Raw genomic sequence first — 13146 nt, 5'->3', positions numbered from 1 at the left:
GTTGAGAACAGAAGTCTGATTTAAATACCTTACTGTATACTCTGGTTTCTCCTCAGATCATATAAATCTTTCACCTTTTTAAATACCTTAGTATATTAGATTGAAATTTCCATTTATTCATTTTTGCATTGTATCTTTAACTTTACACAAATGTCATCAATACTTTTAGTTGAAAGTTATATGTATTCTTGGGCACAGGGTGTTCTGGTGTTATCATATGGCCATGGCTAATCCTAAACAAACACACAAACAAAAAATGTTCTCTTCTATGTGGTGAAGGAGAACAAATCAATAGGCAAAACGTTCTCCATTTTATGCCATGCCCAAAAATCCAAAGAGGAACCAATTCAAAGGGCTATGCAGCTAACTGACCTGCTTAAATTAAATGTCAGTGAGGAAATCCAGAACACTCACTGACCCTACAAAATATCCAAGATATACTAGCTGTGGCCTTAGGCAAATATGAGAATTCAGGTGGATTTTTTTTTTAGTCACAATAATAAATCATCATATTACCATAAACAACATTGACCACCATACACACACACTAACAAATGCCTAATTTTACTAGATCTCCATAATCAGAACACAATGGAAGATGCTTAAATATCTTTTCAGATACTTTCAAGTTTAAACAGAGAGAAAAACAGAGCTAAAATCCTGCAAACAGATATCCTTCATTACCCTTCTTCAGAAGGACTCTTCTACAATGTATAACTACATTCTCAGGAGCAATCCACAAAATTAGCTCAAGGGGATGTGCAATGATCTTTGCACAGTTACTTACCTTCAAAGTGTGATTTCTTGTCTGGGTCTTACTATTTCTTAGAAATTTTATTATTTGTCTCATAATGAACATATCTCTGACTGATTTGAGAATAAAATGGTTGAAGTTTCAATGTAGATGCAAAGGCCAGTCAAGAAATTCCTCCTTCTATCTTTTATTCTTCCTTCTACTTCTTTTCCTTTTCCTTCTTAATTTTTTTTTCTGGTAATCAAATACTTTCTGTAAAAAATATTTAAAAATACAAAAATGTGAAAAGAAGATATAAAATCCCCAAGAATCTTACAATCCAGGAACGAATACTTTTAAATGTTGGTGTATTTCTTCCTTTATTTTCATGGTACTATTTTTACATCACCAGAATTACTGAAGTAGACTTACTGTGCCAAAGAGAAGGAGCTTCTTAACATATACCACTTTTATTTTTCAAACAGAGACACTGACTCAAACTTCAATCATGTATAAAAGTGCCCATCTCATTGCAGCCTTGCCAGTAATGTATACTTTGCAATGTTTTTTTTTTCAATATTTGAAGTTTTTTTATTTTGTATGTCTTGATTACTAGAAGTCAGTTTTTATCATATATTCAATTCAGTAGTCATTTATATCTTATATTGAAGATTTTTCTCATTGATTTGTGCTCTTTATATTTTAATACTATTTTCATAATGGTGGCAAATATTTCCCATTTTTCCGTATGCCTTTTAGTTTTATTAATTTGTTTAGTGGATGGAAGTGTTATTGTTTATGTAGTCTAACTGGTTACTCTTTTTATTTGTGGGCTTTTTATTTGCTTTTATGCTTGTAAAGGCATTATGCATTCAAAGATCAAAAATGATATTCACCTACATTTTATAGGTTTTCTTTTACAGTTTCCTATTTGTAAAATTTAATTGCTTAATTTATTTGGAATTAATTTGGGGCTTGTGAATTGAGGGTTTGACACTTCTATACCTCTTTACTCTGATTTATTTTCCCTCAGAAGGCTTATCACTGGCTGCTATTTTATTATTCATTTTCCCTTATTGCCACTTTGATGCTGGAGGTAGAGCCTGTCTATTTTGTCCACTGCGATATCCACAGTGACTGGAATAGTGCTTAGTTACATACTTGGTCCTGGATAAATATTTCCCGAATGGATGATCACAGTATAAAATAATTATTCTGTAAAAATACATTACTTTTTGAAATTTGCCACTGAAAACAAAATTTCACTATGTATGGTTGTCATAGTTGAACTGCACCAAGCTTTTAAAAGCATTATTTCATTCGTGCGATTTAAATAATCAAAATGACAATAATCCCATTCTGTAGACAAGGTGATTAAACTGGGAAAAGAGGGTCTACTAGTCAGATTTGAACACTGAAACAGGCCCTGGTTTTATTTGGCGACTTCAATCATTTATAGAAGAGACAAAAGAATATCAGAAAGCAAATGATCTTGTGGAAAAAACATACAACTGTTTACCTTTACTTTTCCCCTTAAATTTCTACTGGGAGTAAAACATTTTATATGCCAAGTGTTGCCTCCTTAGTATCTTCTAAAAAATACTCTTAAATATATATTTTTGGTGTCTCATAAAATAATTTTCAAATTTTATGTAAAAATAACTTAATTATAGCCATTAAATTTTAATTATATGGTTAAAGCTTACTTGTACCAATTTCATTTATAACTGTACATAAATTCAACAAACGTGTTTTTCCTCTTCTTGGGGGGATTAAAAATTACATATATTTCATTCAAATATCAAAGTAGTTTCTCTAAGCTATTCTCTTTTTTAAAATGACATCCAAACATATTACTAAGCTTTGAAAAGATGGAGTGAAATAAACGCTTCTCCATCAGATTGTGACAGGAAGTTTAGGCCTATTTAACAAAATTAATCCATTCTTGCAAGTAATATAGGCGTTCTTATAAAGTGAACAGAAATCATATAATCCAAAATACAATCAAGCATAAACTTTGGGTTTCTACATCTTCCAAAGTTACTCTTCCCAAATCCAAATTCTGCCAGGATTCTTGATTCATACTTGCCAAATGTTAAGTAAAGTTGTAATTCTGTGGGAAGAATGCACAGTGATGAACTAATCGTATGGAATTTCTTCAAAAAGATAGTTAATGACCAAATAAAAGCCCTCTGTATTTCCTTAATCATTTTTTAAGGTTTTATTTATTCAATGTTTAAAAATTGTTTTCCTGGAAACCAAAATATAAATTCTTGTTAAAAGATAAATTAACATTGTTTTACTCTGCAGTATAAAGTAATAGTATTTTTCTGAGTAATGCATTTATATCTGTCACCCAAGTCACTGCACATTACTTCAAGACGTTTGTTCCCTAGAATATTAAGTTATATATTTTGTATCCCTACTTCCAAGCCCCTTTGTTTCCTATTTGAAAGTACAAATATACCCTGAGAAGAAAATGAAAAACATCACTTTCCTTGAAATAAATTTCTTAACTTTATTTTTCCTTTGGCTAAGCAATAATGAAGAGGATTTTGTTTGTTTGTTTGCTGAGGCACATAGGAAAAAACACTGAGTGCAGAATAGAAAGATTTACATTCTAGCTAAGGTTCTGCTGCTATTACTACTGCTACTACAAATATCTACATTTCCTGAACATTTGTCATTTGCCAGTCACTGTGATAAATGTATTCTTAAAATTCCTTCATCAGATGCTTTCAGAAACCCATTTTACAGATATCTGAAGTTCTAAGAAGTTAGGTAACTTTTCCAAGATTACTTGCCTGGCAAGCAGTAGTGCTGGGATTAAAATTCAGGTCTGTGCTATAAACTCTTATTGTGATACTTAGCTGTATTATTCTTTCTGGACCTCAGTATCTCATCTAAAAATAAGGGGGTTGGTTTCTGTTTAGGTCTGGGTTTTGTTAAGACCCCAAATTTCTTTATTGAAAGAAAACAAAAACAAAACATGAGATAAAAGTTTAGAGCTCTAGTTGAAGCAGGAGTGGGAGTCCCAAAGTCTTCCCCGTTGATTGATTGAGCACAGCTTGCCCTTACCCTGCAGGCCCTTGAGCCAACTTTCTAGAACCATGGAACACTACTGGCCAACACTGGATGCTTTTGGCCACCTTTAAAGTATTTTCTGGCTCTACAAGTGCCTGGTTATGTAAAAAAACACATACTTTCTTTTTTCTTTTGTTTAATTAGAGCTACAACAGGTTAACTTACAGAATAAGCAGTCTGGTTGGCTACTTTGACTCCCTTAGATTTTCTCTGTTGAGGGGATACAGTGTTTTAATGCATATATTCACATATGAAGAGACTAAGACATAATCTGAAATAGCAGCTTCCTCTTCCTCTTTCTTAGAACAGAAGAAACATGAATATCAAATCTGAATTTCAAAAAAGGAAAAAGATATAGTACATATAAATATCAACTTTTGATCAAAGGCAAATAATTTGTATCTTACATGTTTTATTGCTTCACTTAAGTTCATGTTTGCTAGTGGCATCACTTTTCAAGAATATAAGAAGTTAAACTTAAGTGAGTGGATGAAATACCTTAAAATTATTTACAATTTATTCTGCTCCTGCCATTGTCTTAAGCAACGTCACATCTCTCACAGTCCTGAGTTTTAGTTCTCTGCTCATTAGTCTCTTGGATGGAAGAAAAAGGCAAAGAGCCAGCTGTTTCTGAAGACATCTGTAAAAACATGTGGTTAGAGGGGACTTAAAAAATTAAGTTCAGAAAATGTATTGAGCACCTATTACGTACAAGTCTCTGTACTATGAGCTCGCTAGGGATAGGCAATATAAAGACAGGATCTCTGCTCTCAGTGGCTTCTTAATCTTGTGGAAAATACTGACATGCCACAGCAGCCAAATTAAATATAAACACATAATCAAAGTGCATGCCAAAAATTATAGACATGGTTGAGAGGGTGATCAGCTTTCAGCGGCAGAATCCTGGATGGCATTTGAACTAGACCTAAAGGGCAAGTGAATGTGAGAAGAGCACCTAGAGATTGGTGTTTATTAAGTCTTTCAATCTGAGTGAGTTTGGCTGCATTCTTGGTTTTCACTGCAGTGGACTGAAATCTTGCTTCTGATGTGCCTTTCAGAAATTTCAAGGGATCATTCAATACTCAAGGGAGAAGTAAGTAGCAATGACATGGGAGTAGCAACAAGACAAGGGTGTCTCAGAATTTTTGTTGCCTGCCTTTTCCTCTTGTATCAATCTAATCATTCGTTAAGTGTTGTCTCTTCAGGTGGCTCAAATCTGTCCCCTCTTTCTTCATCCACACCACTTCTAACTTTATGTCCACATTCTTTCCCATCTGAATTATTATAATAGCATCCTGGATGTTCTCAACACTTCCAGGTTTTGCAAAAGAGGAAATCTGATTATGTCATCCTCCAGATTAACCTTTCAATGGCTTTTAATTGTCCTCAGGAAAAAATGAAACTCTGGATGGCACAGCTTGTCTGGTCTTTTACCACACCCATAAGTGGCTTTCTAAACACCTCTTGCAATTCCTCCACTTATACTAAACGCTAAAATTGCACTGAACTGCTTGTTGGTCTCACAATGATTCAGATTCTTTATGGATTTTGTTCCTTTGAATTAAACCTTCGCCTGGAATCTTTGTCCTTTCACTCTGCTCCCTTACTGGCTAACTCATTTGTCTCTGAGGTCCCTGTTTAGAAGTTGCTTATTTCTAGACGCTTTCTCTGACCCATTTTTGTGTAGATTCAACTCTTTCCAATTATAACTGATAGAGAAAATGGGTATATGTATAGCAAGGAAAGAAAGGAACTTGAAACTTAGACTAAGATTTCTTTTCAATGAAGCTCAAATCCCTAATTGGGCTATATATTATTTTGTCCAGTGATTTTGAGAAACATTCGCCCTTTGATCTTTATTCGCTGACTAGGACTGAATTTAGCAGAGTCTGTAATCATCCATCAAGCAGATTTTTTTTAAAGTACCTTTTCTTCAAAATATTTGAAGCATCATCCTGGCTCTTTTTCATGGTATTTGCCTAAATTCTGTGACTCTTTTATTGTATTTTTTAGCATCTAAGATTCTAGTTCTACATTAACAAGAGTTTTGTGCTAATCTTTGGCAGACTTTATTATGTAATTTTTTTAACTACTCAGTGGCTTCAGCTTGACTAGAATTTCAGAAACCTCTCACCGTCGCAATAGGCAATGCCTTTCATCAAGAATAACAACATTAAAGGAGAAAAAAAAAGACAAAAAATAAAATGAAACATATGTTTTAAGAGATTTGAATAAGATATTTTAGTAAGTCAATTGCATGTCACCGTCTTGAAAATTTACAGCAGTCAGCAATGTAAACATGTATTTGACAAACGCCAGCAGCTTGCAGACTGCAAAGTTCATGTACTCATTCAGCGAGACAGATGTTTCATTTAATACTCTTCATGCTATAGATTAGGATTATTTTTTTTTCTTTTCCTATTTTTTATGAAAGGAGAAGGGGGAAAATTTTCTTGACATGCTAGTAATATCATCCCACACTGTGGGCCAGATGGCAAAAAATGCAAAGGCTGCAGCTCGGTTTATGCATGATATTGTGTGGGGGGAAGGAATTTTGTTTCAAAATGAGTTTCAGCTTGATCATTTGTTGCTCTAATCTAAACATGAGTCAGTGAGTAGAGTAGTACCAGCCCAACTTCAAAAAGTTCTCGAGAGTAAGTGCTTTAAAATGAAATGCATCTGGACAAAGTGCCTTACAGCATCCTGACCTACCACATCTAGAATAAACAAAGGAAAAAACTTGAATGACTGCTTTAATGCAGGGCCCTTTTCAAAGATATTTGGGGGGAAATCTTACATATTATATTTCTGTCATTTTTTTGGTGAAGATTTTTGGAATGCTTTTCCCTTCTGCTTTTAACATTGTTTGTATCATTTGCATTTCGAATTATGACTGTAATGCCCCTGAAATCCCACAGCTTTCCATCAGATTTCTAAATAGACCCAAAACCCTAATAATAAACAAGAGTCTATGGGCATTGCTGCTCTGAGTATTAGTTATACACATCCTGTAACTTTCCATGGGTGTTTTTATCACCTATATAACAGGAAATGACAAGCAGGGACAGGGATGCAGCTCAGTGCAGACACTAGGGCACGTGGAACCTCACACCTAATGAGCATTACACTTGTTCTTCGTCTTTTCTCTTTGGCTTTATTATCAGCATTATGCATGAGAGAGAGATAACATAGAGGCATCTTAAAAACGAGCAAAGTGTTACTATCAGCATCTTTGAGTGAAGCACGTATTTTTGAGTGAAGCATATATTTTTTTGAAATAATTATTCACCTTAAATTTGTCACCTTCACTGATAAGCATATATACAAGCATTACAGAAAATTTTATCTGTGGTTAGGAGAGGAAGTCACTTTCAAACCAGCTTTAAGCTTTTGGAAAATGTGTCTATATCCCAATATTTCACACATTCGGTATGGTTACACAAGGTAAGCAGCCTGAGGAACATTTGGGGCAGCAGTTTTCAAAGGCTGGTCCATGGTAAAACTTTTACTGGTTCCCAGTAAAATGTCAAATATAAGGACAATGTAGCAAATTTATCAAAAAGCTAAGTGCATTTAAAGGACAATATTGCTATAGTTTTATATTAAAATTTAATTTCTTCTAAGAAATGACAGTGTTAGTAGGTGATAACATTATTAGAGCAAAAGGTATGTTGACTGTCCTTTTTTAAGTAGCTCACATTCTTTGAAGAATTTTCTGATATATGAATCCAGAAAGAAGCCTAGGACCAATGATTAAGAGTTCTGGGAGGACGTCATCAAAATAGCGGCATGAGGTGAGCCTCTGTAAAGCTCCCCAGAAATTTACAACTAATCAAACAACAATAACTCCACAAAGGACTCCCTGCACAGCAGACAGGCAAGACAAAGAGGCCCACTACTGAATTCACCTACAGGTGGGCAAATCCCACAATCTGGGGAGGAGGAAAGGGAGAAGTGCGGAGACGGAGCCTCATGGGCACAGGACGCAGACCTAGCTCAGTGCTCCAAGCTCACTGCATCACACAAATACCAAACCTGCGGGAGAGGGAAGAAGTCAGACTGCTAGGGCTCTGCTTATGGCCCACAGGGCTGAGGGGGCAGCATATAACACGACTGAACCCAACGCTCACGTCAGAGACTTCGGAGAAAAGACTGAGGGAAGAAGGCTGAAAACGGTGGTTTAAGCCCTCACTGCCGAGCAGAGAACAGAAGCCTTAGGCACTGAGACTAGCCGCCCACTCCCTACCCTCCCAGAGTTCGCCCTACCCCACCTGCCCATGCTAGAAGTGGAACAGTGTCAGTATCAGATCAAAAGAACAGAATATATGCTGTTCTGAGAACTGTGGACACCAGACACAGATTCACAGCTCAACTATTTCTGGCAAAGGGGAGGAAGCTGTGGAAGCAGGACTGGCTGTGGTGGTGGTCACTGCCAGTGCTCTGGGCCACCTCTCACAACTCACCCCGCCCCTGGCCCCACCTATCTGGGCAGATCACTGCAATAGTAAACAGAACTGCTGAAACATACGGGCTCTGAATCAGGAGCTGGAAGAGCTTTGGAACATCAAAAGCTCTCCGCATACCCACACGGACACTGCACCCTGTGACCCAGGCAAACTATTACCAGAGGAGAAGCCTGTCTCCCAGAGCATCCCCCCATTGTGTGAGAAGCTGGAATAGTGCAGAGAAAACATAGCACTATCGTATGAGAAAGGCTGCAGTCGGAGAGAAAATAAAACATTCTACCAACAAGTACTGGAAAACAAAACAAAGACTGCTTCCTATCAACCGGTTGCAGAAGCCACTCCAGTTGATGTCTAGGAAGAGAAATAGTAAATCAGTAATTGCCATGAATAACCAAAGCAACAAGACAGCTCAGAAAGAAAGGGAAAAGTCTCCAGAAAAGAAACTTAAAGATATGGAAATACGTGACTTAAATGACAGAGAATTCAAGATTGCAGTTCAGAAAAAACTCAACGAGATGCAAGGAAACACAGAAAGGCAGTTTAATGAACTCAGAAACACAATCAAAGACCAGCACGAGCATTTTACGAAAAAGATTGAAATTTTAAAAAAAAACCAAATAGAATTTCTGGAGATTAAGAACTCAGGAGAAGAAATTAAGAATGAAATAACCAGCTTAGGTAGTAGAGTTGACCAGATGGAGGAAAGAATCAGTGACATTGAAGATAGAAATCTGGAAATTACACAAATGGAAGAAGAAAGAGACTTAAAAGAAATAAAAGAACGCTACAAGAACTTTCTGACTCCACCAGAAAGAGCTATATAAGAATAATGGGCATACCAGAAGGAGAAGAAAGAGAGAAGGGAACAGAGAATATATTCAAACAAATTGTTGATGAGAACTTCCGAAAACTTGTGGACAGAACTGGATCCTCAAATCCAAGAAGCAAATAGAACACCTAGTTACCTCAATCCAAACAGGCCTTCTCCAAGGCACATTGTTTTGAAGCTGTCTAAAATCAACGACAAAGAAAGAATCCTCAAGGCAGCCAAGGAAAAGAAGACGGTAACCTACAAAGGAAAGCCCATTAGATTATCATCAGATTTTTCAGCTGAAACTCTACAAGCCAGGAGTGAGTGGAACCAAATATTTGAGCTATTAAAAGAGAAATTATGAGCCAAGAATAATATATCCAGCAAAGATATCCTTTAGATATGAAGGAGGAATAAAGACTTTTCCAGACATACAGAAGCTGAGGGAATTTTCTAATGCACGACCTGGACTACAAGAAATACTGAAGGAAGCTATTCGACCACCATCAACAGGGACAATTTGTGGCAACCAAAACATAAAAAGGGGGAGAGTAAAGGCCTGAACCGGAATATGGGAATGGAGAAAGTAAGCGTGCTGAAGAAAATGGAATACTCTAAATATCAAACTTTCTTTTACATGAACTTAAGGGTAACCACTCAACAAATATCCACTACTGAAATACATACTGTAATAAAAGAAGAAACATAGGGAAACATCATAGAATACTACCACACAGAAATCATAGACAACAACAAAAAAGCAAAGAAACAAAGGAGACAGAGCCTTACCAGAAAACTAAGGATAGAATGACAGGAAATACTCACATATCAATAATCAGCCTAAATGTAAATGGACTGAATTCACCAATAAAAAGGCACAGAGTAGCAGACTGGACCAAAAAACTAAACCCAAACATATGCTGCCTCCATGAGACACATCTCAGCTACAAGGACAAGCATAGACTCAAAGTGAAAGGGTGGAAATTGACACTCTAAGCAAATGGTACCCAGAGAAAATCAGGTGTAGCCATAATGATATCAGATGAAACTACTTCAGGGTGAAAAAGATAACAAGAGACAAAGATGGACATTTCATAATGGTAAAGGGGACTATACAATAAGCAGACATAACAGTCATGAATATTTATCCCCCCAATCAGGGAGCATCGAAATATACCAAGCAACTACTAACAGAAGTAAAGGGAGAAATTAACCAAAACACAATTATACTAGGGGACTTAAATACATCATTGACAGCTATGGATAGATCATCCAAACAGAAAATAAATAACGAAATAGCAGCCCCAAATGACACATTAGAAGAAATGGACATAATTGACATTTATAGAGCACTTCATCCTAAAACATCAGACTATACATTCTTTTCTAGTGTACATGGAACATTCTCAAGGATAGACCATATATTGGGACATAAAATCAGCCTCAGAAAATTTAAGAAGGTTGAAATCATATGAAGCATATTCTTTCATCACTAGTCTTTGAAATTGGATATCAATTGCAAAAAGAAAGCAGGAAAAAACACAAATACATGGAGATTATTCAACATACTTTTAAAGAAGGACTGGGTCAAAGAAGAAATTAGAGGAGAGATCAAAAGATACATAGAAACAAATGACAATGAAAATACATCTTACCAAAATTTTGGGGATGCAGCGAAAGCAGTTTTAAGAGGGAAATTTATCTCATTACAGGCCTATTTAAAGAAACAAGAAAAATCTCAAATAAATAACATCATGTTACACCTTAAAGAACTAGAAAAAGAAGAACAAGTGAAACCCAACATCAGCAGAAGAAAGGAAACAACAAAAATCAGAGCAGAACTAAATGAAATAGAAAACAAAAAGACAATAGAAAAAATTAATGTGACAAAGAGCTGGTTCTTTGAAAAGATTAACAAAATTGACAAACCCTTGACTAGACTCACTAAGATAAAAAGAGAGAAGAGTCTAATTAACAAAACCAGAAATGAAAAAGGGGAAGTTATCACGGACACCACAGAAATACAAAGGATCATCCAAGAATACTATGAAGGACTATATGCCACCAAATTCAATAACCTGGAAGAAATGGACAAGTTCTTAGAAACATATAGCCTTCCTAGGCTGAACCATGAAGAACTGGAAAATCTAAACAGACCGATCACCAGTAATGAAATTGAATCAGTCATCCAAAACCTTCCCAAAAGCAAAAGTCCGGGACCAGATGGCTTCACTAGTGAATTCTACCAAACCTTCAAAGAGGATCTAATACCAATCTTTCTCAAACTCTTCCAAAAAAAATTGAAGAAGAGACAGTACTCCGTAAGTCACTTTATGAGGCCAACATTACCCTGATACCAAAACCTGGTAAGGACAACACAAAAATAGAAAACTATAGACCAATATTTCTGATGAATACAGATGCAAATATCCTAAACAAAATTCTAGCAAATCGAATACAACAATGCATTAAAAAGATTATTCATCATGACCAAGTGGGGTTCATCCCCAGAGCACATGGATGGTTCAACATCTGCACATCCATCAATGTGATGCATCACATAAACGAAATAAAGGACAAAAATCATATGATTATATCAATTGATGCAGAAAAAGCATTTGACAAGATACAACATCCATTTATATTAAACACTTAATAAAATAGGTATAGAAGGAAAATACCTTAACATAATAAAGGCCATATATGACAAGCCCTCAGCTAATCTCATAATTAACAGTGAAAAACTTAGCCCTTTGCTCTACGTTCCGGAACATGACAGGACTGTCCCCTATCACCTCTGCTTTTCAACATAGTGTTGGAAGTCCTTGCCAGACCAATCAGGCAGGGAAAGAAATAAAAGGCATCCAAATTGGGAATGAAGAAGTTAAATTAACACTCTTCGCAGATGGCATGATGCTATATATAGAAAACCCTAAAGACTCCACCAAAAAGCTATTAGAAACAATCAACGAATACAGTAAAGTTGCTGGCTACAAAATCAATGTACAAAAGTCCATTGCATTTCTATATACTAACAATGAAATCTCAGAAAAAGAAATACAAAAAACAATTCCTTTTGCAATCGCAGCAAAAAGAATAAAATACTTAGGAATAAACTTCACCAAGGATGTGAAAGACCTATATGCTGAAAACTATAAGACATTTTTGGAAGAAATTGAAGAAGACACAAAGAAATGGAAAGACATTCCGTGCTCATGGATTGGAAGAATCAACATAGTTAAAATGGCCATATACCCAAAGCAATATACAGATTTAATGTAATCCCCATCAAAATCCCAAAGGCGTTTTTTAAAGAAATAGAACAAAAAATCATCAGATTTGTTTGGAACCACAAAAGACCCCGAATAGCCAAAGCCCTCTTAAGAAAAAAGAACAATATTGGAGGTATCACACTCCCTGACTTTAGCTTGTACTACAGGGCTACAATAATCAAAACAGCATGGTACTGGCAGAAAAACAGACACATAGACCAATGGAATAGAATTGAGAACCCAGAAATAAAACCACATAAATATGGACAGATAATTTTTGACAAAGAAGCTAAAAACATACAATGGAGGAAACACAGCCTTTTCAATAAATGGTGCTGGCAGAATTGGATAGCCAGGTGGAAAAGAATGAAATTGGACTGCTATCTGTCACCATGTACCAAAATTAATTCAAAATGGATCAAAGACTTAAGCATAAGACCTGACACAATAAACTGCATAGAAGAAAACATAGGTACTAAACTTATGGACCTTGGGTTCAAAGAGCATTTTATGAATTTGACTCCAAAGACAATGGAAGTAAAAGCTGAAATAAATGAATGGGACTATATGAAACTTAAAAGCTTCTGCATGGCAAAAGAAACCATCAACAAAATAAAGAGGCAACCAACTGAATGGGAGAAGAGTTTTGCAAACAGTGCGTCCGATAAGGGGCTAATATCCAAAATATACAAGGAATTCATGAAACTCAACAAAAAAACAAACAACCCAATTGTAAAATGGACAGAGGACCTGAAGAGACATTTCTCCAAAGAGGATATA

The sequence above is a fragment of the Rhinolophus sinicus genome, chromosome 6 (genome assembly GCF_057876585.1).
Source record: "Rhinolophus sinicus isolate RSI-liver-muscle chromosome 6, RSI-T2T, whole genome shotgun sequence".
In the NCBI taxonomy this organism is placed as follows: domain Eukaryota; kingdom Metazoa; phylum Chordata; class Mammalia; order Chiroptera; family Rhinolophidae; genus Rhinolophus; species Rhinolophus sinicus.
This window is presented reverse-complemented; position numbering follows the sequence as displayed.